Consider the following 5,147-nt stretch of genomic DNA (forward strand, 5'->3'; position numbering starts at 1 on the left):
TAACAAGCTTTGTCAGTGTGGGAAGGAACAGTGTTGGAACCAACATCCTATAAATGGTGGGGCCACCAAAGAAATAAGCTTAATTACTGACCCCCCACAACAACCAAATCAATGGCTGAGTTAGGCCTACTGTAACATGAGCATTAAAAATGATGTAATTTGATTATGCAAGTGTTTATGTAAACAGAATAGACTGTTATCAGATCATCACAAATCAGGAGAATCAGTCAATGTTCAGACATGTTAACGCCCCAATCAGGTTTCTGTTGCTATTTGTTAAAATAATGAAGAAACCAATCACAAGCTTTGAATTTCAGTCTGTTGTGTGACACGTGACAACAAAACGATCGCAACCACAAATTGTTATCACATTTCTTAAAGTAAACACATAGAAACTGATTATTCCACTCATCATGGGCCTGCTGAATCAATTAGACCTACCCTCCCTTAGCTGTGCCTCTGAATTCACTGCAACATTTTGGGTTACACTTTACTTGACATGTCGCTGCATAACACATTCATAGCAGCTGTTGTACACTTTGCATGCAGGATTCAAGACTGTAAGCCATTCATACCAAACCTTTCATAGACATGGAAGACTAAAGGACAGTAACTTGTCTAAATCAGTAATCATTGAGGGTTCAGAACAAAGCCTGCAATGCTGCTTTGTTTAACTTTGATTTTCACAAGTTGCTGTCCTTCCGTCCGCTATAGGTTCATTAAAGGTTTGGTATGAATGGGTCATGAAACAATCATGAATGCTTCGTGCAGACTTTCTAACAGCTGCTATGAATGTGTTATGTAGGAACATGTCAAGTAAAGTGTAACCACATTTTGCAACATTCCATAAAGCACATGGCGCGATCGAGGATGTGCCTGACTCTTTCAGCCGACTCTGTCCGCTGTCATGATGTTTGTGGAGATTCACATTCTCCCAGGTCCCGTTAGTCAAAACAGTTTAGTTGTAAACAACTGCAGGGTTGCTGGCTTCATAACAGGCTCTGAGTAAAAGGAGACCAGCAGTCGCTTAAAACTAAACTCTTTTGACTGTGTGTGCAACAATGCTGTCTGGTCAGGCTTAGAGAAGCCTGGGGGATCCAGAGAGAGAGAGAGAGAGAGAGAGAGAGAGAGAGAGAGAGAGAGAGAGAGAGAGAGAGAGAGAGAGAGAGAGAGAGAGAGAGAGATGAAAAGAGAGAGGGAGAGATGAAGAGGACTCAGATGGCTCTGACAAACAGACTGAGGCTGTCTCTTCTAAAGACCGTGGGCTATTTCTGTCAGGCCTGGCTATTAGCATGGACAAGCGCGGCCTCTGATGCTTGATGTCTCTCGGAGGGGATATGGACAGGACACATTCATTGTCTGCACTCCAGATGCGCCATCTCCAACTTCCTCTCTCTCTCTCTCTCTCTCTCTCTCTCTCTCTCTCTCTCTCTCTCTCTCTCTCTCTCTCTCTCTCTCTCTCTCTCTCTCTCTCTCTCTCTCTCTCTCTCTCTCTCTCTCTCTCTCTCTCTCTTCTTCCGCCCCAGGCTACCTTCAGCAGCACACTCACTTCAACTTCAATGGCTCTCAGTGGTGTAGTGGGCTGATAACTCTTCCAGTGGGATGGAAAGCACTTTACTTTTCTATGGATGTCTTGTTGAAATACTGCAGATGAAACAATACTTGTCTACCATGTATAATGTCATATTTAACTATATAAAAAGGCAATGTATATTGGTTAGATATGATATGAGGACAATTCAGAATCAAGGATTGACATTCTTCATATTTGCATGTATGTAAATGTTTGACCTTTATCAATGATTTGCATTTGCATGGTATTGCACCTGCAATTTTGTTGTACAGGTAACTGTGAAACTACTCACTCAATCTCACTGCAATACAGCGGAGACACAGCCATCAGCTAGAGTTCACATAGGCTACGTTTACATGACGTTTCTAATTCTGAATGAATAATTGAGAACTAAATAGTTCTGTTGAGTTTACTTCGATCTATCATTTCATTCTGAATTGTGAAGTGTTTACGTGACGTTTTCAAAGCGGAATTAAGCTTTATTCAGAATTAAAGTGTAAATTAATTCTGAATGAAATGTCTCGTGTAAACAAGGTCATAGGGAACACATATCAGACACATGTGACTGTGAGGCGATGACTTAAACTAAAGCCTATGTTTATTTACTGACACAAAGGCTTACACAGATCTCCTCACACGAATAGCACGACATGACTCCAGTCCTCTTACCTGACCCGTAATTAAAATCTCCTTTAATCCTGTCATTTAGTGTGGACCGCTGCCAGCTGCTCCTATGCCAGTGCCACCCTCATGGCCAAAGTACAGTAGTATACAGTAATGGCACAAACACACCAGAAGTGACTAGAGCAGTGCTTTTCAACACTGGGGTCGTCTGGAATTAAAATGTGGTCACCTGAAATGGAGCGTGAAAAAAAGAATACTGATAAATATTACTAATTATAACATAACTAGTAAATATTTGGACTGAAACGCCACATACTTAGACTTTAATAAATATCAATAGGTTTAATAGCATACATAGCTCGTCATGCTTTTTTTTCGGTTGCTAAAAAGTGTGTATGGGGTCCCCAGACATTTGGGGTGTTAAATTGGGCAGTGGTGTAGTCTACGGAGAACGCGGGTATACGGAGTATACCCACTTCTAAATTTCAGGGATATCAGTATACCCACTTAAAATTGATTGATCAATTGTTTTGAATAGCACAAATATATACAGTATACCCACTTCATAAAATGCTGAAATCCACTAAAACCACTGAAATTGGGGTCCCCGGGCCAAGACAGGTTGGGTTCCACTGGACTAGAGTGACAGAGGCAACGGAAGTAATTGGCTTTGCATGGAGTCCCTGGTGAAAGAAGAGACAAAAGCGTTTTGGGGGCGACTTGAACGACAGTTTGTAGTTGAACTTTAGCAAATACTGTGCAAGGAATGCTTGCATTATGCTTTTAGCGGTCATACTCTGTTGCTTATATCGCTCGTGTCGCTCTTGCCATAAAGACATTCCAGCGACTACTTGTAGCTTTGCTCTCTTCTGGTGTGTCGGTAGGGTAAGCAGGGTGGCAGTGCCATGGGAGCACTGCATTCCAACATTGCACTGCTCAGTTTGGATAGTGAAGTGTTCTACCTGACTGTCACAGTTTCTGTCTGTCCTCTGGAAAAAAAATTATATACATATATATATTATATATTTTCCCTGCACAATGAATGAATGCTTACAAAACAAAGGGTCGAAATGTGGATGTTTTTTTTTTTATCCGTTTACATGTATTGAAAATTACAGAAGAAGCTCAACACTGCAATTACGGTCAAGGTTTTAATGTGAAAGCTGACGTTTAGGTCAGTCACACCTTCATCAGACTTCCATTGAGATAGCTGCACCTTCAAAAAAAAGATTCAAGGTGTGCAGGCCACCGTTTATGTGTAAACATGACATGTGAATTAAAAAAAACTCCTTTGTGACATGTGCATTTTAGCCCTCTTTGCTCCCATTTTAGCCCTGCGATATTTAAAAAAAAACTGAGTTTTGAAATGCTTATTGTTAAGGGCCAAAAGCAATTCGTTTTCAAAAATATCCATATGTGTAAAGCGCCTCTAAGTGCAATGTAATGTGATGCCTCTGCAGAGCTTCCTCCCTCCTGCTCTTCTGTGCAGTCATGCAGCATCCAGGGTCACCTTCTTAGTTGGCTTCCTGCCTGCCTGCACTCCTCTACTCCTGATTGTCTATCTGCTGCCTACCTACCTACCTGTCTGCCTGCCTGTCTCCCTACCTACCTGCCTGTCTGTCTGTCTCCATTCATGTCTGTCTGTCTGTCTCCCTACCTGCCTGTCTGTCTGTCTCCCTACCTGCCTGTCTGTCTGTCTCCCTACCTGCCAGTCTGCCTGCCTCCCTACCCGTCTGTCTGCCTGCCTCCCAACCTGCCTACCTGTCTCCCCTCCACTCCTCCCTGCCTGCCTGCCTGTCTCCCTACCTGCCTCCCTCCTTGCCTGCCTCCCTGCCTGCCTGTCTCCCCTCCACTCCTGACTGCCTCCCTGCCTGCCTGTCTCCCCTCCACTCCTGACTGCCTCCCTGCCTGTCTGACTCTTTTCCACTCCTATTTACCTACGTGCCTGCCGGTCTCCCCTCCACTCCTGTCTCTCTCCCTTCATGTCTGCCTCTCTCCCTGTCTGCCACTCTTGTCTGTCTCCCTGCCTGTCTGATTGCCTCCCCCCTGCTCCTCTCCCCTCCCCTCCCCTCCCCTCCCCTCCCCTCCCCTTTCCTCCACGTCCTCTTCCTCAGCCTCATGCTGTCGTCACCATGGTTATCATCATCAGCATGACCTCAGCGGGGCGGAACACGTCTTGTCAGTTTGTTTTAGGGCCACCACGGCTTGGAAAAAGATAATTAAGGAACCCAGCAACACAACTCTTCCTATTTGGTGACGCAAGGCAACTTTTCTTTTTTTTAATCTTTCTTTTTTGTTTCTTTCTTTTTTTGTTTCTTTCTTTGTTTCATTCTTTCTTTCATTCTTTCCTTCTTTCTTTCTTTCTTTCTTTCTTGTCTTGTTCTCGCTGTGTGCAGTTGTGTAGCCTCTCATTATGGCTTGTACTTTCCTGGACGGCCTCTTTGTTTTTGCTGGAGGTTTTCAAGGCAAGGAACACAAACAATGGATAGGACAAGGACAACTGAGGACACATAATAGGTGTCTTCCTAGACAGCGGAACCGAAACTGGAAATGATTTCCTTTTTGGAGCAGTTCATAAACAAAACATTTGTAACTGTGGCAACATTAGGCTACTATCTGATCTCTTGGCAGAGCCAGAACCCTGAGTGAAATGAATCGTCATGTTTTGGACACCAAAAGCACAATCATTTCTTAATTTATTACTTTAGAACATTCTCCTCATTCATATTTTGGAGATGATCTCAACATATCAAAGTTTTTTTTCAAGAATTATTTCAACAATATACAGAAAATGTGTAGTGTCACGTTTTGACCACAGGGGGGAAATCTTTCTTCTTGTTGTCAGCTGGTGAAATGGAGTGAAGAAAAGAGACTGGCACTAGGGGGCATATATTCCTAGAGTTCTCTCACTGTACTAATGTCTAGTTTAAGTGATGCTTTGATTTTCTGT

The sequence above is a fragment of the Engraulis encrasicolus genome, chromosome 10 (assembly GCF_034702125.1).
Source record: "Engraulis encrasicolus isolate BLACKSEA-1 chromosome 10, IST_EnEncr_1.0, whole genome shotgun sequence".
Taxonomy (NCBI): domain Eukaryota; kingdom Metazoa; phylum Chordata; class Actinopteri; order Clupeiformes; family Engraulidae; genus Engraulis; species Engraulis encrasicolus.